The sequence below is a fragment of the Ascaphus truei genome, chromosome 2 (genome assembly GCF_040206685.1).
Source record: "Ascaphus truei isolate aAscTru1 chromosome 2, aAscTru1.hap1, whole genome shotgun sequence".
NCBI classification, from domain to species: Eukaryota; Metazoa; Chordata; class Amphibia; order Anura; family Ascaphidae; genus Ascaphus; species Ascaphus truei.
The window spans coordinates 377525195-377552219 of NC_134484.1; the positions used below are offsets into that span (position 1 = coordinate 377525195).

At 42.5% G+C, this 27025-nt stretch overlaps 1 protein-coding gene across 2 annotated transcripts in view; it reads right to left on the bottom strand.

Moving 5' to 3' along the window:
• Positions 1-27025, bottom strand: part of TMEM108 (transmembrane protein 108) — a 285211-nt gene that overhangs the window by 88303 nt on the left and 169883 nt on the right. The window lies entirely within an intron of this gene.

Below are 27025 nucleotides of genomic sequence, written 5' to 3' on the forward strand. Positions count from 1 at the left end.
GAAGTCACACAGAGCTCAACTGTGGTGCGCGCAGCTCCAAGAACCCCCGGTTTCAGGTAAAATGAACTTTTAATGTTTTGTAGTTTGCTGCAAAATAATACACACATGACAGCCAAGATCACCAATAGAAAACCACCAAAGTCTGACAGCTTAAGGGCTTAGCAGCTCCTGGGGGTCCTTGGAAACTGAAGCAATGCGGTTGAACTCTACAGGAACCCCCAGTGCCTCTAAGGTAAAACCCCCACTCCAAAATAAAATGGACAGCATGGGTCGCTACTTTAAATTATATTCTGCTTGTGGCCTCACATAAATTCTCCTAAAAGACGGAAATATTCAAAGAAGCGCATTATCCCCGGCTAATAATGCGTAAGTCATGTTTGAAATGCACTTGGTGTTAAAAATAGGCAATGCGTGTCTGTAACTACAATCTCCTTGTAATGAGTTTCAGAAAAAGTGACAGGATACTTCTCCCCCCACATCAGGTTGATTTGTTCTGTCTGTGGTACAAGAGTTAATCAGTCTCATAGCACATAAAGTCTATGAAGCCAGCACATTTCCTTATTTTTCAGAGCGCAGTCATTATTAAGCCTTATTAGGACTTTGCTCCCTGGTGGCCTATAAACTGAAAGAGACGATCATACATTTCCAAGGATTAGGAATTATAGCAGTTGAGAAGATAATAGGCAGCCTATTTGCTAGGCCAGGGGTGAGCACACTTTTTACGTTGAGCCCCCCTCGCCTGATAATATCCGTGATATTAGTCGCCCCCCTCCCCCTGTCTGGTGTAATCCAAATCACATGGGACAAAATCGGTATACAATATAAATGTGAATACAAATATGTAAAAATACTTGCATATTTCAACATTTGTAAATAGCAAAACGTGACAAATGTTATGTGTTTTAAAATAAATCAGTAGTAGTATAATAAAATAATACTGACTGCAATTTTTTTTATTTTATTATTTCAACTTCTATTGCATATTTTCTCCCCTTCTTCATCCCCTTTCTCCTCCCCCTCATCCCCTGTTCCTCCCCCTCATCTCCTGTCCCACCCCTCATCTCTTTTTCCCCTCTAATCACTTCTGACACTCATCTCTTCTCCCCCCTCTTCTGCTCTCCCCCCTACAATCTTCTCTCCCACATCCTCTCTCAGCCCCCTGCTCCTCTCTCACCGCTCTCCTCCTCTTTCATACCATCTCATCCTCTCCCATCCCTCTCCTCTCTCCCCTCCCCTCTCCACTTCCCCCCTTAACTATTCCTTCCTGGTTTCGGGGGAGAAGGAGCGTGCGAGTGGAGCAGGGCGGGAGCAAAGCAGGGTGGCAGAGGACATATGGCAAAGCAGGGCAGCAGAGTAGGAGGACATCCAGGGGGGAGTGAGCTGTAGCAGCGGTAGAAAACAGAAGTCGGTGAAGACTTCCGGGTAGGACCGCTGGAGCGCGCTCCTCCCCAGTCATCCTGCTTCACCCCCGCCATCCAACTATGCTACCGCAACGTGATGTCATGACGCCCAGAATGCCGGAACCAAGGCGGGGGGAGCACAGTACCGCTGCGTATGACTGCCTCCCTGGGAGCACAAGCTTCTGTCTGTGACCGGTTCCCTGGGGTCTCCTGGCCGGGGTGCAAGATGGAAACAGGGCCAAGGTCCCGGCCCTAGGCCTCCACTCACAGTTACGTTGTAAGCACCGGCCCACAGCTGCATGCGTAGGGGCTACAACTCACCGTTCCAAGTGCCTGCTCCAGCATGGTGGTCCCTGGAGTAATCACTGTGAAGGACACGGTGTCAGGGGGACGACTGTCTGTGCTGCTGACCAGTGTTCTGGTATCAGGGCTGCCGACAGGGGAGGAGAGCTGGGACAATTGTCCCGACCCCAAGGTTGCGGGTGGGCCCGGCCAGCCAGACAGCCAGTGCTGGCAGTTACCTGACCTCTGGCCGGGCTTCAGCTTTCCATCGCCGGCAGCTCCGTGCATGGATACCAGGCTCCAGATTTCCCCCACCCCCCCACTGCAGCAGGGGCCACTCTCTCCGGAGCTGTTGCATGTGACCTCCTGTGTAGGCCCGCCCGACGCCGAAAGTTCGGAGGCTGGAACGCAGGGTACAGAAGGTGTGTGTGCGATGTGTAGGGGATAGGGTGATGTGAGATGCATGGGGGGGGGGGGGTGATGTGAGATGCAGGGGGGGAGCGTGATGTGAGATGCAGGGGGGGAGCATGATGTGAGATGCAGGGGGGAGGGTGATGTGAGATGCAGGGGGGGAGGGTGATGTGAGATGCAGGGGGAGGGTGATGTGCGATGCAGGGGGAAGGTGATGTGCGATGCAGGGGGGAGGGTGATGTGAGATGCAGAGGGGAGGGTGATGTGAGATGCAGGGGGGAGGGGGATGTGAGATGGGGGAGGGTGATGTGAGATGTAGGGGGGAGAGGGTGATGTGAGATGCAGGGGGGAGAGGGTGATGTGAGGTGCAGGGGGGAGAGGGCGATGTGAGGTGCAGCAGGGGATGGGATGTGTGATGTGCAGGGAGAGAATTATGTGTGTGATGTGGAGGGGGAGTATAATGTTTGTGGGTGAGGGAGAAGTGAGAGATGGGGAGGAGAGATAGAGGGGGAGTCTTGCAAAGGCTGCCAACACTGGGGGTGGGGGGGGTGCGTTGGGGGGGGGGAGGGCAGTGGAAACTGTTGTTCTGGGCCATAGGAAAGCTGTCTATGGCCCTGTCTGATATGCCCACAGACACACATATATACATATACACACACACATATATATATACACACACATATATATATATATATATACACACACATATATATATATATACACACACACACATATATATACACACACACACACACACACACACACACACACACACACACACACACACACACACACACACACACACACACACACACACACACATATTTATACAGTTGTGTGAAAAAGAAAGTACACCCTCTTTGAATTCTATGGTTTTACATATCAGGACATAATAACAATCATCTGTTCCTTAGCAGGTCTTAAAATTAGGTAAATACAACCTCAGATGAACAATAACACATGACATATTACACCGTGTCATGATTTATTTAACAAAAATAAAGCCAAAATGGAGAAGCTATGTGTGAAAAACTAAGTACACCCTTACTGCCTCCATAGGAATTAAGATGCTAAATAGCAGACAGGTGCTGCTAATCAAATGCCCTTGATTAATTGATCATCAGCAAGTGTGACCACCTCTATAAAAGCCAAAGTTTTAGCAGTTTGATGGTCTGGAGCATTCCGGTGTGTGTTAACACAATGTCAAGGAGGAAAGACATCAGCAATGATCTAAGAGAAGCAATTTTTGCTGCCCATCAATCTGGGAAGGGTTATAAGGCAATTTCCAAACAATTTAAAGTCCATAAGTCTACAGTGAGAAAGATTATTCAAAAGTGGAAAACACTCAAGACAGTTGCCAATCTTCCCAGGAGTGGGCGTCCCAGCAAATTCACCCCAAGGTCAGACCGTGCAATGCTCAGAGAAATTGCAAAAAAAACAAGAGTTACATCTCAGAATCTACGGGCCTCAGTCAGCATGTTAAATGTTAAAGTTCATGACAGTACTATTAGAAAAAGACTGAACAAATATGGTTTGTTTGGAAGGGTTGTCAGGAGAAAGCCTCTTCTCTCTAAAAAGAACATGGCAGCATGGCTTAAGTTTCAAAGTTGCATCTGAACAAACCACAAGACTTCTGGAACAATGTCCTTTGGACAGACGAGACCAAAGTGGAGATGTTTGGCCATAATGCACAGTGCCACGTTTGGTGAAAACCAAACACAGCATATCAGCACAAACACCTCTAACCAACTGTTAAGCACGGTGGTGGAGGGGTGATGATTTGTTTGTTTTGCAGCCACAGGACCTGGGAACCTTGCAGTCATTGATTCGACCATGAACTCCTCTGTATACCAAAGTATTCTAGAGTCAAATGTGAGGCCATCTGTCCGACAGTTAAAGCTTGGCCGAAATTGGGTCATGCAACAGGACAATGATCTCAAGCACACCAGCAAATCTACAACAGAATGGCTGAAAAAGAAAAGAATCAAGGTGTTACAATGGCCCAGTCAAAGTCCAGACCTCAACCCAATTGAAATGCTGTGGCTGGACCTTAAGAGAGCTGTCAATAAACAAATGCCCACAAATCTCAATGAACTGAAGCAACGTTTTAAAGAATAGTGGACCAAACTTCCTTCACAACGATGTGAGAGACTGATAAAGTCATACAGAAAACGATTACTTCAAGTTATTGCTGCTAAAGATGGTTCTACAAGCTATTGATTCATAAGGTGTACTTGGTTTTTCACACATGGCTTCTCCATTTTGGCTTTATTTTTGTTAAATAAATCATGACACAGTGTAATATGTCATGTGTTGTTGTTCATCTGAGGTTGTATTTACCTAATTTTTAGACCTGCTAAGGAACAGATGATTGTTATTATGTCCTGATATGTAAAACCATAGAATTCAAAGAGGGTGCACTTTCTTTTTCACACAACTGTAAATATACACACACACACACGCATATATATATATATATACATATATATACATATATATATATATACATATATACATATATATACACACACACACACACATACATATATATATATATATATATATATATATATATATATATAAACACGCGCCTTCACAATCAAACTTCACACTGTTTTTTATCAATCACATTTTAATTTCATGTTTATGATATTTATGGCATGAAACACTTTTGAGAGTGTCAAAAAACATAGAAGTTTCACTTATAACACGTCTTGGCACACACCTCCAAAAGGTGTTATCTGGTAAAACAGTGCTTAGTAAATATGGGTCATAATTAGTTAAAACCTGTTTAGGCCTAATATACCAAGTGGTAAGGAGTCAATACAAAATGCCTCAACAAGTCTATGTTTCCAGCGAGGTTCTTATGATGGAAGTGAAGAAAGGCCGGTACTGTTTTCTAAACAAAAAAAGGACAGTTACAGTGGGTTAATATTATTTGGGCGTTGTAGACGGACGTTCACAGAGGTACACAATTGGAGACTTTATAAGGTGAAATTATAATAGGCTTTATTGTGCCTTTTCCTTTTCATCAGGAAATCATCCAAACACAGGGGGGGGGGAACAAAGCTTCTATTCACTTGGGATTATTTCTAGTGAAATCCTATGCATTAATTCACATCTCCGTTAGTTAAGCATTTCTCCCAGCCCCAAACATATAGCATGAAATAAGCAGATATATGCAGTCTCTTAATTATGAAAGTCTTATCTGTTTCTTGCTGTAGAGTAAGCTTCTCTGCTCTCCTGGAACCGCACACGTGCGTGCACAGAAAATATCAGCATCCAGGTTTAGAAATCTTATTTGGTGTCTTGCAATCAGCTATGCTGGGCAGAGCTCAAGACCGGTCAGCTCCAGAGATGTGTGCTCTCTTGGTCAGTATCTCCTGGGAGTCTCAAGAACACTCCTCTGTCTCTCCAAAGGTCAGCTCTCAGTCAGAGCTAAGGAGTCACTTCCTGTCTCAACAGACAGGCTTTTGTAAGCAATCAGGCAGGTGGTGTTTATTAATTGACTACCAGCAGTTAACCACCACACTGCCAGATTAAAGGCACATTACTTGAACAGGGATTACTCCCCTGTTACAGGGTTTATTGATGTAGCCCCCTTTCAGCCGTGTCTAGGGTGGCAACGTGAAGTGCGCTTTACCTGATAGGCTCACAGGAGACCTGATCCTCCGCTGCAGAGAGCCTGGGGTGCACCTGATTTGTCCAATGACAGCGCCTCCACCTGTGAAGGATCCTAGCACTGCTGGATATGCCCTCACAGGACCCAATATAATGAACACAAACACTTGTATATACAGCTCAACCCCGTTATAGCGTGATCCGCTACAACCCAGATCCACAAATAACGCGGTCTGAGTGTGACTTCCGATTTAAAAACATCTCCAAGGTTTTTTTTTTATAAAACATTCAATGCTTTATTGCCAACGGACACACACGGAGATGGACACACACACACACACACCCCTCCCCCCTATACCATGCATGAATTGAACCCCCGTACTTCACATGCTAGTGCAATTCTCTAACTGCTACACCACAGGGTTGGTTTGATGAATCTGACTCTATAAACAAACTTAACATCTACTGCACACTGCAGTCCATCATGGTGATGTGGGGTGGACTCCCGCTGGAGTGTCTCACCGTGAAGAGTCTCTGTATCTCGCGGTGGTGATCTTGTCTTAGACCACAGGCCGCAATTACTGCGCGGCATCTCAGGTGTGTCCCTTACTCTATAGTCCTAAATGGTGCAAGGTCCCTACCCAAGGGCGCTTCCCTGAAGCAACCTCAAACTGTTAGGGTCGCAGGGCCTACCTTGGGCCTAAAGGGGCAAACTAGGCCTAGTCCTGGGAAGCACAGCTCCCTGGACACTACTAACTTGGTTCCTGCTCCCTTCCGACTGGCTTGGTCTCATAAGCGCACCAAATGTATCCTTTGCTCTGGCCGTAATCCCTGCAGCACTTTTGGCTCTGCGCCTGCATGTGAAGTTCAGCCCCAGTGGTTGCTGTGGGTTGTAGTTCCCCTGTGGAGCTATATCCAAGATTTCCACCGATGTACTGATGCCTCTGTGCATGCACCCAACATTGTAATGGCCGCCGCAACTACTAAGACACTGCGCAGGCGCACACTCGTATTGCTCATGCGCAAGCGCCACACTGGCCGCCGGGACCTCAGCGCCCTTCTGCGCATGTGCGAGTTGCCAATGCGCATGCGTGGCAATTAAAGATAGCGTCGCCCTGCGAAGGCAGCCGCCGCGGACCTCCGGCATCCCACTCCCACTCGAACTGTCCGCAACTCTCCCCAGCATCGGAGGCAAAGGGGCCAAGGGAAACCCAGAGGGAGACCTGGCCATATAGCTAATGTACATGTGACAATGTACTGTACATGGAGGAACTCCTTTAACACCCTATAGATGCTCCAATGCAAATGAAAGTTATGGTAGAAGTACTTCAAGTACTATTTACACTACATATTTTGTAACATGCAGGACAATATTTGAACAGGCTGCCCATACATTATGTTTGTCAATATAGTATTTAATAAAAATAAAAAAAAAGAATTTATGTATCTCCCCCTTTACAGTAATTGTGGTTGACAGGACACTATCCAACTTTTCATAGTTGTACAATATAATCCTTTTAAGTGTGTTTTGCAAAATCTTTAAATTGAAGTCTTTTAATTTGAAACAAAAATACAGAACATATTCCTTTACCTTAACATATTCCTTACCAGTCAACTAGGAAAGTGTAATAATGTAATATGATAACAAAGAGACAGGTCTGTATATTAGAGGAGAGCCATGTTATGTATTCAATTTAATTCCAGCAATGAAGCACGTCAGCTCAAATAAGGCTTGTTATTTAAAGAGCAGTACAATATGCAGTGAGCAAATACAATTTTGTTGATGTGAACTACTTACTGAGTTATCTTTAAAGAAGAAATCCCACTGTGTTATTTCAGAATCAAAACCCGCACCAAATTAACACAGTTTTCCCCCCTTATTTTTTTAGTCACATAATCAGTATTTTTTAATGCTTGTGTCCTAAAGTACAGTGTATCTGTATTTGACATGAGTTGTGCATATATCATAATATTCGTGGCATACAGTACAACTCAGTGCTACTAAATCTGCAATTTTTTTACAAGTCTACAAAGCCTTATACAAGCTTAAAAAGACTTGACAACAACAAACAATGCATTTAAAAAAGCTTAAAGATGACAGCTGGTTTAAGGTATCACAGAAAGTTAGCTAATGGTGTCTCAGGGTTTCCATAAGAGAAATCAGATGCCTGCTCGGAGCTTTGTAACTCACTGCTCTGTATCAAGTAGTAAAAAGAATTAAAATGCATTAAAGTTAATAAAAAAACAGTGTCTCAGATCAGTGTCTCTTTAAAAGTAATGATTGATAGTCCCTCAGGTAGAGGATGTATTTATAGATGTATTGTGGTCTATTTATCAAAGTCTCTTGTCTACAAAACAGCTTAAAAAACAGAATACTGAAAGATTTATCAAAGGAAATAATCTAAGCAATTTAAAAAAAAAAAATTTAAATAATTAATCTGGTGCTGTTGTATGTTACAGAACACATTTCAAGTGTGTTGTGTGTGTTACAGAACACGTTTCTGTGTGTTGTGTATGTTACAGAACACGTTTCAGTGTGTTGTGTATGTTACAGAACACTTTTCAGTGTGTTGTGTGTGTTACAGAACACGTTTCTCTGTGTTGATACTCAGACCTTTAACTTTGACTGGCAGAGCAAAATATTTGCAATATAAAAATGTTGATCACTATTCCAGTTGATTCTTACATGTGCCTGCAAAATGTCTCTGTAAAGCGCTACGTAAAACTAGCAGCGCTATACAAGAACAATAAAGACAGAATTTCAATATAGCAAGGATCCAGTGAGGCAATACAATAAGCATAACCCTTACTTGTATAGCATAATTAAGCATGTGCTATTCAATTGGAATTATCTTGTCTGATGATTTAGTGATATATTTGAAAATACAAACTATAAGTTGGATACGTGCAAGTAAAAGCTGTTTAATGGTGAACAAATTGATTTTATATAATCATCTTAATTGCATAGGGGTACTGAGCAGATATGGCAAGCAGGAACAGATGGTGCACACGACCCACAGGGACAGGAGAATATGTGAATCGTCCTGTGGTTAATTAGTGCAGGCGACATTAGGAAATTGCTGTTATATTACTCTGGCAAATAAGTTGACATTAATGCTATTTACGTTGCCAAATATGCTTGAAGGATGATGTTTTGATGGTACATATTTTCTTTCTAGCCATCTGTGGCATACTCCAACTCATGCAAAAACTTAGGTCTCAACCATCATTTATCAGTGTTGGTGATGCTAATACCATTAAAATAATCAGTATTTTAATCATCTGGGATGCCAAGGGTTAACGGACATTTTAAAAATACATATTTTTCTTATATATATCTGCATCCAGGTATCCCCTGGGCTACTAATCCTCTGCCTACCACTTAAGTCCTGGTACCAGGCTAAGGCCTGGGTACTGCCCTATCAGGGGTTCAGACCTACGACCCTCCCCTGGAAACAAAAGGGGATTCAGCCTACATTCTACTCTGTTCTGTGCAGTGTTGGAAGTGTGGAGCCAGGGCTGTGGTTCTCCTTCCTTCATTCCCCTCCCCCAGGGGAGTGGTATCAGCTACCCCATATTCCACCATGGAATAAGGGAGTCAGGGATAGACCTTTGGGGCCTCATGCCCTGGGGGTTGAGTCCAGGGACAAAGAGCAGCAAGCTGTGAGGTGATCTTCTGCTGGGGTATGTAGGGTCCAGTGGGAGTGAGTCTCTCTTGCTGAGAAAGAATATGCTGTTATGTGTTGCTGTATATTGCTAAGAAGAAATAAACACCAAGTTGCTGTTATATACTCCTGCTTGAGGCTGCAGTTTCTTCAGGGAAGGAGTGAATGTTTTCCCCAGGGGACTGCACCTATTCCTATAGGCCCTGTGGGAATGGAGGCGCTGTACCAGTGAGAAAGAATCACCCAGCACTGAAAGCCTGTCCTGTTAATCCCCAAACAACACCAACGGATGCTCAGGGCCTTCCTGTGAACCAACAGGTAGCACCATCACCAGGTAATCACAGTGATTCTCCCTTAGGGTGGGGGAACATGGGCTACATATAAAATTAAACTAGCCTAGGTATTTATTGGCCCATAAAATCAGGAGATGTTTAGACGAGGGTGACAGGTAAAAATACTCAGAGTACCAGAGTTTAACCTGGGGTTATCATTGATGGCCCAATAAAATGGGATGAGTATGTTATGGAGGTCTGGTGTCAGTAACCACATCCAGGCAGTGGGTGTCATCCTCAAAGGAGACTATACAGTCTTGAATTCCCTAACATTTGCTATCAGACTAATTAAATGATATAAACAATCCATGATTGTGTGTGCACAAGTCAGATATTTATTTGCCCCTCAAAATTATGAGTAGCGGTGTCAAGACTAATCACCCATACCTGCGGTCAACTCACCTGAACACAATAACATGGGTCCCATTATTCTAGGAGGTACAGAAAGTTATGAGGTCATTTTTACTCTGAGCCTTTTGTGTTTTAAAGAACCTATCACCCCATCAACATAGAGGGTGTGTTATGCCAATTACATACATGGATTCCCATATTTCCAACTCAAGCCTCTTTGAAGGAATCTGATATTGTTATGCGGTAACTTAATTAGATTTTCTATTTTGATCCTGGTTAATTTACTGTCTGCATATATTATACAGCATGTTTCCTGTAATATTCTTTTTTTCTGTAAATTAAGCACTATACAGGCATACCCCGCATTAACGTATGCAATGGGACCGGAGCATGTATGTAAAGCGAAAATGTACTTAAAGTGAAGCACACTACCTTTTTCCCACATTGATGCATGTTCTGTACTGTAATCATCATATACGTGCATAACTGATGTAAATAACACATGTGTAACAGGCTCTATAGTCTCCCCGCTTGCGCACAGCTTCGGTACAGGTAGCGAGCTGGTATTGCTGTTCAGGAAGTGCTGACAGGCGCATGCGTGAACTGCCGTTTGCCTATTGAGCGAGATGTACTTACTCGCGAGTGTACTTAAAGTGAGTGTCCTTAAACCGGGGTATGCCTGTACTACTTTTATATATTAAATCTAAAATTTTATAAGTACTGTTTTTGGGCCCTAATTGAACGTTACACGTTTTGAAGAGAGTTATTGCACATTTCTCAGTAAATGGGGACGAAGTAACCATAGCGAAGAGACTTCTCTTTATCCTTGGTGGGGCCGCGATTTAAGGTTATATTTGTGACGGATTGAGGGGAGATTTTACTCATTTGAGGGACCCTGCAGGGGAATCCGCAGATTTTATTCTTTAAAATCCGCCGATTGGATTCTTTCAAATCCGCCAACGGATTGCGGAAACCGCCATGTGGATTGTCAGTGATTTAAAAAAAAATCAGAAATTGCGGATTGGCCTATTTAAGGGTCATCTGCAGAAATTCACGGACCAAAAGGAACTGGCCAATCAGAGGCGGATCCAAATCCGCAAAAAAAAAAAAATTGGCCCACATCTCTGATTGTGAAGACCTTTAAGATTTTTATCACTAGTTTATAACACAAAGAGTGGAGGTGAGGTAAAAACATTTCCCCTAATAGCATTTCAATGCTGGTTGAAATGTTACCAGTTTAAAGTTGACAACTGTCTTCTGATTTTTGCTGCAGGTGAGTCTGGCTTTAGACAGTTAGACTAAATATGGGTCAGTTGGCAGAGTTTGTTGTAAAAGTACTATATCCTCTTTTCCAAATTGGTTTAAACATCAAAATGTCAAAATTCTGCTTTTGACTGAATTTAGCAGTGGGCTAGAATAGACTGGAGCTATACAGAACAAAGCGTGAAGGAACTTTCAAATACAACACAGGTATTGACAAGCTACAGGAGGGAGGCATACTGTATTGGAAAGAAAGAAGTGCTACAGCAAGAGGTCATGCTCGGAAGCTGGAGTGTATCAGACTCAGGGTAAAGGTTGTTGTACTCATGAAATAGCCTCCCAGCAGACGTGGGAGAGGTTAATACAGCTATCCTACTGTACGTCTGAAAGAACGGCAAGGATCTAATATGGTGTCAGTTTTAAAACAGGAAAGTGGACAGGTATGGCAGATAAGAACCACTGGCTGGTGGCCCAGTCCATAAAGCGGATGCTGAGTGATGATAACAGGCAACCAAAGAACCAAAGTGGACTAACCATGTGTTAGTCCTCAATAATCAGTGGACAACATGCGATGGTACTAGGGGTGTGGGAAGTGGCGGATGTAAAAATCGCCCGCCCATAGGCACTTACCTTGGTAACGCCAGGCCACCTGCTCCTGCAGCGCCGCCCTCCTCCTCCTTCAGCGTCGCAGTGTCAAATGGCAACGCGGCCCTGGCAACGGGACATCGCCGTGCTGTCACGTTGTGTGCCGTTGCAGCGTCATTTGACGGGGCAATGCTGAAGGAGGATGGCGCTGCAGGAGAAGGTAAGAACGTTTCAGAGGCCCCACGCTCTCCCCTGGCAATCAGTGGGGAAGAGATCGGGACCTCTGTATATGGGGAAAAAAATTGCTGCCCCAAAATGTTGCCGCCCTAAACCCAGGCCTAATGGGAAGTCTGCCACTGCGTGTGGGATACCTCTTTATTGATAGATTAATTGTCCCTTTTTTTATTTAAAGAAAAAATATATCTATATATATATATATTTTTTTTTTAGGAAGCCTCTTTACCTTTTTGCTTTCTAAGCATACATTTTGAAATAATAGTAATAATAATAGATTTTCCCCAAGGTAAAGACATGTTGAAGTCAGACATAGATCACTATTTTGAAGCTATTTTGACAACTGATGATAATTACAATTTTCCCTTATTTCTTTCTTTGGAAAAGAATAAACCTGTGTATCCAATTTTGTCTGTAATACCATTTAATTAGCTAAAACACTACTCAATACTTTCAATTATTATATGTAATATATATATATATATATATATATATATATATATATATATATATATATATATATATATCAGGACAGGTTTCCCCCTCCCCCAAATATTTATTTAGTACCTGACATTAAAAAATGATCCCTGTTGCTGCTTCTCACTGTCGCTATGGTTACAGAATGAAAAGGTTGGTCATCAAAACATCAGGTCCCTGAGTCACTGCGTCCAGTAACCATGGAGACCAGAAAAGATCAGCAGGGAAGAAACGCTTCAGTCACGGAGGCAGCACATGGAGCTGCTTGCATTGAAAAGATATAATATAGCAAGAAGATAAAACAAAATATATATTTTGCAAGTGCCAGAACACAAATACAATAGAAGGAAACTAAAATCAACAGGGGGGGACAATGGAGGTAAACTAGTGACACATTTATATTGAAGAGAAGAAATGCCAGGGAGTACACACAAGGTGCTTACAAGACTTTCTATAACACTATAAAACATGCCAGAAATATATTGTAGGGTACCTGTTAGTAATGCAGCACTATACTGCTTGATTTTTTTTTACTGTAGGTTGGGGGTTATTTGTATTTACCCGTTTCCATGGACCCCCCAGTTGCCAGTAAATTAACACTTAAGGCAGAAAGGTTTATGCCACCTCAGAACTGGTGGAGGCACCCATGGATCTGCTGAGTTTCATGCATCTCATTATGACCTGTACATCATATAACTCTACCCTAGCTCCTCCTAATGGCACTTCCCAAGTAAATCTTTGGAGCAAAATTGAGACCTACTCGTATCGAGCTTTCTATCAATGTACAGCAGGGTGAAAAGAAATTGTAGGAGAACAAGAGTGTGATGAACAGATACTTGTCAATTATATCTATATATAGATTTTTTTTCTTTGATACACCTGGAGCAATGTTTCTGCCCCAGAATTGAAAAAGGTTTGCCTTCATATATATGCCCCTATGTATCAAAGCAAAACGTGGTGCAAGACTGGGGCAAAATATCTACAACATGCCGTGTGTATCAAAGGGAAAAAATCACATTGAAAGCAATAGGATTTTGAGTCTCATACTATCCATCTGGTGCATTGTTTTGTGCCCCATTTTTGCATTGATTATCATATATTGTATTTGATGACCTTAAAGTTCAAGCAATGTAACAAATGAAGGGGACAGGAACAGGGATGACAAGCTGTTTGGCTAGAGAAGTATTATCAGCAGAAATTGTGCGCAACTTCAGTCCTCAAGGGCCACCAACAGGTCAGGTTTTCAGGATATGCCTGCTTCAGCAAAGGTGACTCAATCAGTGTGCGGAACCAGTGCTGAATCAGGGATATCCTGAAAACCTGATCTCTTGGTTGCCCACCCAGAATTAGGTAATGATCCTACTTCAAAGGGCCACCGACAGTGGGGGAGAGCCGGGACAAATGCCCGGGCCCGGTGGCTGTGGGGGGCCCGGTGGCCGGACAAAGCAATTGCTTTTTAATATGAGGGGGGGGGGAAGGAGTGTATTTTTAATATGTATTGGGCAGGGGGGTGGGTGTATTTTTAATATTTAGTGGGGGTTACATTTTTTTGTTGGTATGTATTTGGGGTGTTGGGAGGGTTTATGTATTTAAGGGGGTGGGGTATTTTAGTATGTATTTTGTGGGGGGATTGTGTGAGGGGAGGGAGGGTGAGGGCAAGTGAGAGGAGGGAGGGAGGGAGGGAGTGAGGAAAAGAGGGAGTAAGAGTGAGATGCAGGGGAGAGAAATACATGGGGCAGGGGGATTGAGTGAGAGTTGGGTAATTGATCGAGAGGGGGTGAGTGAGAAAGAGGGAGTGAGACAGAGCAGAGTGAAATACATGGGATGAGGGGGGGGGGAAGATGGGGCTCGTGAGGTGTGAAATGGGGGGGGCTCGCAAGACCGCCGACATGGAGAGGGCCCCGATGTAACTCCTGGGCCCCGGGAAATCTGTCTGCAGCTCTGCTACTTCACGCATGGTTAGTGAGGCCATATCTCGAGTACTGTGTTCAGTTCTGGAGGTACCATCTCCAAAATGAGAGGCAGTATAGCGACTGACAACACAAAATGACAGGATTTACATTGAAAGCTTTACTAAGACAGATTTAAGGTCCATAATATGTACAGCTATAGCAGCCGCTATTGCTCCCACTGACATATTGCAGCGGGACACACACAACGCTCCAGTGGGAGTAGACACCATTAAACGAGCCCGAAAAATGGTCGGGGCTACCACACTATTTACCTGTGGCGCACCACAGGAGGTATAATAACGTCTGCTACATCTACACACCTAGAAGAAAGGAGGGAAATGGGGAATAATTAATAAACATACTAATACCTCAAATGACAAAGACGCAAGGGATAAAGCTTTGGAGCTGAATAGACGGATACTTTATGCAAGAGCATATATGGTACATACAAATGAAATAATCCTTAGGATAAATGAATGAGAACCAAATAGACATAGAACATTCCTAATAACAATTCTCAGACCTCATAGAGTCTATTATTTTGTAGCAAGTAGGAAAAGTAATCAGTTAAGGTGTGTCAAAATGGCATTATCTGCCGTCAATATCTTATTTTTCTGTATAACTCAATTAACATTGCAATGTGATTTGGGACTGTGTATCAATCTTTTCGCAATTATCTGTACGTGCCAAAAACATGGTCATTATCCCTCATAATTGCCCTGAAGCAATTTGGAATTCATCTGTCAGACCTGAATTTGCAAAGCTTTTAAACATGACTTAAATTCTGAAACAAATATTGAAAGATGTTACATGCATAACATATAGGGAAGACTACCAAATCAGATATCTTTCTATTTGATATACTAGATCTAAACAGAAGGTTAGTATTATCTCAATGGGGCGCATCATTTAGAAACGGTGCTATGTCATAAGACACTTTCCAATGCCAGACAAACACTTTATGGCCCATTCACTTGAATTGGCTGTAAGGTTTTTTCCGGCAGATATGGGCCTTAATTTTTTTGTGTACAACATTTTCAAGGGAACAAGTGGATAATAATTGGTCTAATTATATAATAAGGGTCCAATGAGGCCTTGAGGGCTTATGTACAGCAACATATCTATTTAGTTCCCCAAAAATGTTTTACATCCTGCAAAGAAAAAAACTGTGCTAAGCCTTCCATTGAATGGGCCTTAGAGGCAATCCAAGCAGCTGCCGATTGATTCGTTCACCTGTAATCGATAAGCAAAGATCCTACTTCCCAGGGTTCCCTAAATGGCTGCCTTTCCGTTTCAATCAATCCTTCAATCAGTGTAACTCAGAAGCTACAATGTATTCTTATATTGCTGAGGTAACTTTATCTATTGTTACAGTTTACAGCTCAAACTGCTGGGATTATTGGCAACAAATTAGCACAAACAGAAAAGTGTTACAAAGATCTTGCACTGCTGGGGAGGTGGGATAAAACCTGCTATAGAAATCAAAGGATTTTCATTCTATTAAATATTATATTAATATAGAATATTATATTAATCATTATATTAAAACTCATTAAAAATGGCATTGAGTAGAATAAAAAAAATAGCCATGATGGTCCGGATAATATATGTCCTCTACCAGACTTAATGATCTTAAACAAATAATTAAAGAAAAGAAAAAAGACAATACGAGAATGTAAATGTTTTATGTATCCTCTGTTTAATATAAGCACAAGTGGTACAAGTAAAGTGTCATGTTTATTTGCTAACCTTCCCTCCCCCCTCTTTTCATTTTGCACCGCATGTTTAAAATACTGAAATAAAAAATTGAAAGCATGAAAGTTTAAAAAAATAAAAAATGTAGTAAGTATTATCTAACACTACAGAACTACTTTATTTACAGAAACGCACATGTAGGCCATTGCATGGATTTCTCCTTTAACACTGTGCAGTACTTCTAATCATGAGTGTTTCCAAGATCAATAAAGCCAGCAGAAACTCAAGCTCAGGTAAATCATATTTTGTCATGCCATTTTTATTATTAGCCTTGGCAGTATAAACACAGCCAGAATAAGAAAAAAGTACAGCACTGTGGCGTGGTAATTTATCAAAGCGATTTCCTGCCTGCCAATTAATTCCAGCTCTCCAGTCACAGTGATACAGTTCCGGTTCTGCATTCCCATGTAGTGCTCTGTTAGAATCTCTGGTACAGTATGATAGTAAAAGATCTGAAGAAACGGCAGCCTGGATCATTATCGCATTGTTGACCTCAGTTGGCTGATAAGGTGTTTGGTGAGGAAATTTTTTTGAAAAGGCACTCTGATATTCTTTAACTACATGTAGCTCCTATCATATCACGGTGTAAGCGGAGCCACTGGAAAAAAATCTATAAATACCAAATGCTACTTGCCTTATATTCCTCTGAATGCTGTTATCATGGTGATGTAAGAGTGTACTTGTAGCTTAGATACCATCAGCGGTGGATGTCAGAATTGACACACTTGCCCTTGTGGCAGCCTCCTTTCTGCTGCCCTCCGCTCCTTTGGCATCCCAGCGTCAAATGACGCCACGATCCGTGACGTCGTTTGGCGGCGTGTTGCCATGGAAACGCGGTGTCATTTGACGTTGCGACGTCACGTTGGCATGTTAACGAGACACCACGTTTGTTATGTCCGGGGCGTCATTTGATGCTGGGATGTATGTCTTTATTTATATAGCGCCATTAATGTACATAGCGCCTCACAGCAGTAATACACGTGACAATCATACAGTATAAATAACAAATAATACAAATAACACGTAATGGGAATAAGTGCTTCAGACATAAAAGTAACATTTAGGAAAAGGAGTCCCTGCTCCGAAGAGCTTACAATCTAATTGGTAGGTAGGAAGAACGTACAGAAACTGTAGGAGGGCGTGTTTTGGTAAGTGCGTTTGCAAGGGGCCAAAATGTATGTATCATGTGTTTAGTATTAGCCACGGACCTACTTAAATGCTTCGTTAAGCAGGTGTGTTTTAAGGTGGGTCTTAAAGGTGGATAGAGAGGGTGCTAGTCGGGTATTGAGGGGAAGGGCATTCCAGAGGTGTGGGTCAGTCAGTGAGAAAGGTTTAAGGCGGGAGAGGGCTTTAGACACAAAGGGGGTAGAGAGAAGACATCCTTGAGTAGAACGCAAGAGTCGGGATGGTGCATAGCGAGAAATTAGGGCTGAGATGTAAGGAGGGGCAGAAGAATGTAAAGCTTTAAAAGTGAGGAAGAGAATTGCATGTTTGATACGGGATTTGATCGGAAGCCAGGAGAGGGATTTCCGCAGGGGAGACGCCGAGTCAGATTTAGGAAAGAGTAGAGTGATTCTGGCAGCAGCGTTTAGGATAGATTGTAGGGGAGACAGGCGAGAGGCGGGAAGGCCGGACAGCAGGAGGTTACAGTAATCGAGACGGGAGAGAATAAGGACCTGTGTCAGAGTTTTAGCAGTCGAGCAACAGTGGAAAGTGCCTATCTTTGTAATATTGCGGAGTAAAAAGCGGCAGGTTTTAGCTACCTTTCGAATGTGAGAGGAGTCGAGTGTGACCCCTAGGCAGCGTGCTTGTGCTACTGGGTGTATGATAGTACGTCCAACAGTAATGTGGGAGGAGGAAGTAGGGGGGATGCCAAAGGAGCAGGAGGGCGGCAGAAAGGAGGCGACTGACACAAGTAAGTGCTTTCCCACTAGGTTTGATAGGTCCGAGAGTGCGGTAAAAGCATATGGGGGCAGGAATTCTTGCCGCCCTAAAATTGTGCTGCCCTAGGCCCTGGCCTAATGGGAAATCTAACACTGGTTACCATTGAACATAAAGAGTTTGCAGAAGTTACTGATGAAACATCACACAAAGTGTTCAGGGGCTCACAGGCCACCGAATCTGAGTAATAATAAAAAACAAATAAAATAATAAGTAGCCTTTTTTTTTAAAACACATTGTAATTGAATTTAACGAAGCATGTGGGTAGCTCTGCTGGCAGATACTATACATGTCATATGCACTGACCTTGGCCCCTTACAGATACACTGACCAGAACGCCCTCCTACTGTCTCTGTAAATTCTCCCCACTTAGATTGTAAGCTCTTTGGTACATGGACTCCTTTTGCTATTGTTTTGTCTGAAGCGCTTATTCCCATTGTGTTAGAATAGTACAGTATGCCTCGTGTACTGTAAACGATATGTACCTGGATGCCGCTATGTAAATAAAGATATACATACATACATTTAACAAACAAATTCTCCATGGACCCACTTTGCATTCTAGTGTCAGGTTTTAAAAGAACATTTGGGCTTCATTTGACTAATTCCAATAGATAGGGATGAGCAAACTATTACTTGCAAAGTGCAGTCGTTCTGTAATAACAGGACATCCACCGAAAGGAAATGTTACCTTTTCATTAGCACAGAAACAAATATGTGTAGTCTCTTATCTCACCACTATCCTGTCTCTTCTTCCACTTTCTGCTACCTTTTATACTAACCTCTATCTGGATTTTTCCAGCCTCCCGTACGGCCTCCCGTACGGCAAAAGCTTTAAAGAAAATGTAGAAGTTGACATCACTTGTTCACCACCACAGAGAGTTTTCAAACCTACGACAGTATCTTTCCTCTTACTTATTTTTGAGTGGTCCCCATACTGCAGTCCAATGTATTATGTAGACACTGCTCTTAAGTAATATGCTTCCACTCTAATAATAAACCTTATACATCCATTGCGGAATAACCTTCAGTAATGGGATCCTGCAAATGTAGCCCTGTTTGCAGGCCCGTGTCAGTCATGAGGTTAACTTAGTAGGACAATGCTCTCCCAGGAGTTTTAGCAATTCATATTGGGTGGTCCGGGAGCCCCTCAACTATGAAATCCCAAGATGGAAAAAAAACAGCACCAGGAAAGGGTAAAAGTGATGCTGTCTATGTTGGCTAGTTGGCTGATAGAAAGGTACCCACTCCTTTAAAATGTTATGTCTTCAGAGTCAGCATGTGGAGCCCTTGGTGAAAAATTGCTGCAGTCTTAACACCAGAATGACACCATGATCAGACAATTCAGAAAAAGGGAGGAATTGAATGGGGCTGCTGTCATGTAATTTGTATTTGTTGTAAATGATAACTCATTGTAATAAAGTACAGAAGAATATTAAAATATATATATATATAATTCTGACATTGCATTTGCCTTATGATCTACAGTATAGACATTGTGGATGGGTTCCTCTATGGCAGTACAGCCACACTAAACTTTACAAATCTGATGCTGAATAAATAGAAAATAAAACTACTTCATAGAAAACATTTTTCACAGGTCGTGCAATAATGGACCTCTCTTACCCATGCATTGAATTTTGGGATGTGGGTTGAAGCCCTAACCACAATACCTTTCCTTAAATAACATATGTTCAATGGCTTGGATGAAAACGGGTCGCAGCTTTATTTAAACACACATAACGTAACCAAAACAAGAGTGTCCAGCTAAGTTACTCCATCCACAAAATATAAAGTCTGGGGGAAACCCCGGCTTGCACCTCTATTTGCCAATAGCTGCCCAGGCCACTTGGTCCAAATACTGTACATACACAAACTGGAAGGTCACTCACATACCGGCCGCCCAAGCCAAATATGACACCACCTTCCCCCAATTGGGGGGTACCCCAGACCATGTTGACAGCGGCCCTTCACCATCTAACACCTTCTCGCCAAGCTGCAACAATAAAATTATACAAGCATATACGACCCAGCCAAACAATAACCCCCACAAACAATTAAAACAGGGAGGGAAGGTTGGACTTCTGAACTAGTCTGGAAATCAAGAGGCAGGAACAACTGGGGTTCTCCACTAATATACTCTCCTACCCCTTTTAACTCCTCTCCTAGATCTACTGTACAACTAAGACCACTTTGCCCCCCCCCCCCCCCCCCCTACCAGGAAGCCATGCTCTCCCCTCTCCAGGGGCTCGGGCCTATCTTTTTATCTATTGAAATCCTCTGGACAGGGAAAACCTGTCAGTGTTTGGCAAAATTGTAAACTGAGATAACTAATGATTGTGGATTGTAAAACAAACCAATTATAACAACTCATGCAGCTAAGACAGAAATAGCTGTACTCAGTTCATGCCTTTGCCATGGAACAGTGATTCCAGTATTTCTCCATGTGTCACGGAGCTTCATACATACACAAGAGCATGATCGCAATACTGCCATAAAACCTTTCCAGATTAGGAGCTGTTCTTTACAGTACATTCTTTTTGTGTTTGACAGTACGAAGACAAAACACTTTACCTAAAGCAGTCAGTAGTATTGTCTTTCTACATCTCTTCTACATTATTTGTATTGGATGTTGGATACAAATAAGATGCAATTTCTAAGTATAAATTTAATTAATACAAATTTAAATTGAGGGAATAGTACCTATGCATAAAGATTTAGCTGGTTGTATTGTTCTTTCTGGTGTGACATGTTGGGATATATTGTGATATACTGTATCACCAATGCCATTACTTTTTCTTGAAGCTCTATGATATTCTGAGTTCTACAGGGATATGTTGTATTATTACTAAGTACAGTACCTACAGGCTGAAAACAATGTCTAAATCCTACATACTGTGAACATACAGACATAACAATGCCTACTAGAGTACAAACCGATTTCAGTTAGAAAGATCCTGCAATTCTTTTTATGAAAGAGATGGGATTCAGAAGGGAAAAAAAAAATCTTTATTTTCGATTTGGCATTTATACAGGGGCGATGGAGGATTTTTGTTCGAAGGGTAAATTAGTTAACAATTTTAAAACATTGTGCTTCTAGACATTTGGCAATGGTATATTTTGACTAGTTTAATCCCTTTGTTTATTGAGGGGACAATACGTCATTGCAATGTAAAATGTTTATGGCTCATTTGGTGATGAAAAGGTTACATTCTATTTTTATGTAAGAAGATAAAGTGCAGTTTGATATTAATTGCTAAGGGAGTATACATTTGCACACATGCATATCTGTGAATGATTTGACCAAGATTGTGAAGAGTGTCCAAGTGGCCAAGGCAAGAATCAAAAATCCTTGTTGAGAATGCTACAGGGAAACATCTTGAAACTCATATTACAGGCCAGATTAAGCATTCAAAATACCGGTAACATGGGTACAAAAGGCTATAGATATAACATGCAGTTATCTAACAAACTATCATTATACAGATAATACAGATCAATGATGCAATCGCAAGCCATGCTGTGGGGCAGCAGCAGAACATTTCAATGACGAAAAGACTCTAGAACCAGGAGTTTTTCACTGTGCAATACTGTATACGTACAATACTAGTTAGGCCAGTGGTTTCCAACCTTTTTTTTGGTTAAGGAACCCTAAGTGAAATTCTGATGAACCTCCAACCATCTGGAACAGCAACTATGTGATCAGATGCATTGTACATTTTATTGTATTTGATACAATTTTCAAATGACCAGAAAAATTGCAGGGAACCTTTTAGGGATGCCTAGGAACCCAGGTTGAAAAACACTGAGTTAGATCCTGCATTCTCACTCAAAGGGAATGAACCAGGGAGCAGAGTTTGAAACAAGAGTGGTTTAGAATATTCATGTGCCTTCTGCCTCTAGGAATGAACTAAATCATCTACTAAATCATCTCTTCCTTTGTATCACTGGAGGCAAAGAGAACATTGCAGGGAAAATACATATTGCAAGAACTAAAGCTGCACATGGCAATGTGGAAACTAGTATAAAGCCTCTCACATTGAAAAAATGTTATTCTTAATCCAGTCTTCTTATAGGAGAGATTAGTACTTTAAATCTCCAGAGAACCGTGCTGTCAATTCACTCAGCAAAATGCAGAAATCAAGGTTTCTATTCTTGCTAAATTCACCTAAACATGATAAAAGATGAGGATATAGTGGCACACCTAGGAGTTCTGAAACTGGACACTATCCAGGTCATGTACTGTAGTGGTCATAACCTCCCAGTGATGTCACACATCTAAAGGGTTTGAAATGGGCCAAACATATGGTATATTCACATTGCCCATAGTGAAATTAAGCCATTGCTAACCATACCAAATGGGGTGGGTTATTTTCGGAAAGCACCACAATTTCCAAGTTAACCTCCTATCCACATTCCTCCATTTAATCCTCCCAAAGCTAATAAGGAGTTTTTAGCTGTTGAAAATGTTCAGTTAGGCAAATAGTTGTGCAAAAGGCCAAAAAACTCAAAGAAAAGGGTAGAGAGCTCTCTTCATAATTTGTTTCAAACAATAAAGTGTATATACAGTAATGATCATCAGTATTTGCTATATAGCATGAACTGCTTATGTTATTTTCAAAATGTTTGTCAGGAACATCTCTGACACACATCTAGTTGTCCCCCTCTCTCACAGTTCCCTTATTTGTCCACCGGGTGTGCTGCTGCTTCTGTCTTTTTTGGGATGTCTGTCTTCTCTTGGTTCAACTACAATTTCCTGTCTTCTGTCCTTGCCTGCCTCTATAGTTTCCTGTCTTCTGATTCATCTTTGACTTTGTTTTATATGTTCTGAGACTCACCCTGCGATAGCCTGTTTCTGTCATAGTCCCTGTTCTTTGTTTCTGTTGAGTCCTAGTTCATGTATTAAAGGTCATTGCCAGTAATTTGGCTTGTTCAGTTTCTGTTGCAGTGCCTGTGGATTCCCTGTTGCCGACCCCAGCTTGTCATCCCGATGACGCTACCTTGCTGCCTGCCTCTGACCTCTGCTCATGGCCGACTATGATACCTTGCTGTCTGCCTCTGACCTCTGCCCATTACCCGACTACGATACATTGCCACTTGCCCTGGAGCCCTCTCTGTGACCCTGTCTATGCCTTCACCTAGTCCCGGCTATTCCGGCAACATAGGTTCATCCTACATCTGGTGTCCCCTGACAGAAAACAAAGACCATTCCTGGACCTGGACGGAACCGACAGCCTGCCTGTATCATCCTGAGGAAAGACCCTTCCTCTTTGTGGGAAGGAAGACAAGTACTTTTTGAAGTGAAACTTCTTTGCTGGCATCTACAAAAATTTCGCTGGCACAAATCTCCTTCATAGTGACAGAAGTAGAGTAACGGAAGTGACGTCACCACCCCGCTTATGCGCAGAAGCCGTTATCACCTTCCCCCATGCTCAAGCACAGTAGCCACCGGCTCGACACACATGTGCAGATGCCACCGGCTCGGCCCGCATGCGTAGCAGCCACCGGCATGCATGCGCACCAACCGCTGCGCGCATGCGCAAGAACAGCACCAACCTTCCACACTTGGAGACAGCATGGAGACACCACACACACAGACACACACAGAAACACACAGACACACACAGACACACGAGGAATTTAGCTACTATAAATATAGAAGTGCAAATAGCTAAAACAGGTAGGTGTGTGCCGAGCACGCAAACTTCTTTGCGTTTTGTCACTGAAATTGTGTTTTGATTTTTAATTAAAACATCACCATCACAAATACCATTTCTGTGACAAAACAGTGACAAAAGCCAAAGAAGTTTCACTTAAAAAGGGCACGTGCTTGGCACATACACACTTTTTTGGGTTGTTTGTAAATCCTATTGTGGATTCCAAAGTTCTGTTGCTTCAAGTCCACTGCAAGGCTAGTTATGACTTTTTGTTGATTTTTTGTCCCTGGGTAATGTTTTCTTTTTGTGGGAAACTAAACTGAAAGGCTTTCCCAGTCTCAAGAAGTAAGCCCTCCATGGCACCCCCTGTAAGGATAAGAACACTTGTTACAGTATGTCCAAAAACTGTTTTGCTGGTGCTAGAACTGTTGCTTCAAAAATAAACTTGCCTTTCCCTGATTACTCTGCAGGGCTTGTTATAACCACTGGTGGTTCAAGAGATTCCACTTCAGAAACACGTATCCATTTCCCTGATGACTCTGCAGTGCTTGGTGTGACAAGTGCTGACTCACAGGTTCCCATTTCAAAGACAAGAGTACTCCCCATGGTTCATGTACTGTATGATATTCCTATAACTGATTCTAATGCCTCAAATGTAAAAGCAAGTTCATCTGTCTCTGGTTTCTCTGCTGTGCTTAATATTTCTATTGTTAATTCCAAGGTTTCTGCTTTAAAGACACATTCACTTTCCACTGGTATTTCGGTTTCCCTATTTCTGATTATGTGACTCCCACCTTTAAATACAAGATTGTCTCTTACTGACTCCTGTGTAGAACCCAAGATACCCATTTCCGATTCTAGGTGCGATGGGTACGGGAAACAGAAGTTTTAAGCAATAATTGTGAGCATGGTACGGCTGATGTTTGAGAGCTTCCCAAGGTACAGAAGAAGAAAGGAGGTTCTCAGCTTAACGTGGAAGTTGCAGAAGTAATTAAAGGCAACCCTACAACATCACAAAAGCAGGCATTAGAAAATAGCCAAGATATGCTGCAGCCTAGAGCGACTAGCAGAGTCCTGGGAGTGGTGGCAAAGGAAAAGGTTGGGCAAAAGAAAAATTAAGCCTTCAACCTAGATAAAGATGTCTTAACTCAGGCACTTCAATCTGCATGGAATGAGATTGATTGCTTTTAGGGACGATTGGATAAAGAACAAAAAGCCAAGGCTAAACTACATCAGTGTCTGTCCACAGTGATCGCTATGTGTGTATTTTTGGAGAAAGAAAAGCATCAGTTGAAGCAACAAAGACGCTACGGGAATATGACGAAAGCTGCTTGTGTGATTCAGTCCGAATACAGATCCCGTATTCTAACCAAGCAAGCTGCATGTTCCTATAGGTGCATTCACAATGCTGTCTCAGTGCTACAGTCTGCTATCCACAAGACGCTGGAAAGAAGAACCAAGTTACGACTGAGAAGTGTGATTCAGATCTACCCATTCTACTGTGCCCACATGATCCGAGACAAATTTCTTGTTATGAAAGCCGCCACCATCAAGATTCAGTCTGAGACTACAATTAAACAGATGTAACTGCTATAGCACTATGAGAAAAGTATCACTAGTTATTCAGCTGTGTTTTCGTCTGAATAAATGAATGCCTTGAAAAAGAGAGATGCCATGGGATATAGTCAAAGTTTATAAGAGCTCCGCCAAGGTTGAGCTGCTGGAGATCAATGATGCTGAAACAGATGCAGATGGTCAGCAAGAGATAACAGCACGATGCCTTGGACAATTCGCTGGCAAACTAGTGGAAGATGAGTTTGAGCGAGAAGTCCTCTGCTGGGAGAAGGAGATAATCCCCACACAGATTCCTGTGCAGAGCCTAATGTACCATTTGCTGATTTTTACGGTGCCTACTTCAAAGACAAACGCACCTCTCTTGGATTTCCCTGCAGTGCCTGATGTAACCGTTGCTGATTTTTATGCTCCCGCTGTGAAGATAGGCATCCTTCTTTCTGGTTACCCATCCGTATCTGATGCATCCTCTGCTGATTCTATGACCTCCACTGCAAAGACAAGTTTTCTGCACACTTATTCTCTCTTATTATTATAGCCCCTGAAGTATCTATAGTGTATCTGATTAGTTCGCATGTCAATGGACTATCAGAGATGGCCCACGTTAAGTCGGATTTCCATCAAGGACAACCTGCCAAACCTGGAGTGTCGTCCGGAGGACCTCCCTGGAGAGGGAGGAGTAATGTCAAGAACATCCCTGACACACATATCTAGTTGTCTCCCTCTCTCACAGTTTCCTTACTTGTTCTACGGGTGTGCTGCTACTCCTGTCTTCTCTGGAATTTCCTCTATATTTTCTTTGTTCTCCTATAAGTTTCCTGTCTTCTGTCCTTGCCTGCCTTTATTGTTTCCTGTCTTCTGATGACCTTGCCTTTGTTTTGTATGTTCTGAGACTCACCCTGCCATAGCCTGTTTCTACCATAGTCCCTGTTCTTTGTTTCTGTTGAGTCATAGTTCATCTATTAAAGGCCCATGCCAGTAATTCAGCTTGTCCAGTTTCTGTTCCTGTGCCCTGTTTCTGTGCCTGTGGATTCCCTGTTGCCGACCCTAGCGTGTGACCCCGACAACGCTACCTTTCTGCCTGCCTCTGACCTCTGCCCGTGACCTGACTACAGTACACTGCCGCCTGCCCTGGCGCCCTGCCTGTGACCCTGACTACACCTTTGCCTCAAAAACAGAAAAAATAGAGGGTGCAAGAAATGTAAAATATCTTTATATAATTGAATTGAATCAACAATAAAAAATGTGCACTCACACAAACGATGAATAAATAAATAAAAGTAAATTGCCTTGTCAAGTTGGTCTCCGTTCTCCCCTCTCCTGTATTGGTGATCAGCTGCAAGTCCTGGGGTCCAGTGTCCATGTCCACAACCTGCTCGATGCCTTCCTGGTCTTTATGGTTGAGGGTGATGGGCGCTTGTGAACTGAAGACCCCTGTTGGTAAACAGCGGTCCCGGCTCCAATCCGTGGCGTGCCCCCCTTCCTCTGACTGGCGTTCCATTTGCTGTGAGACACTCCTGGAACTGAAGT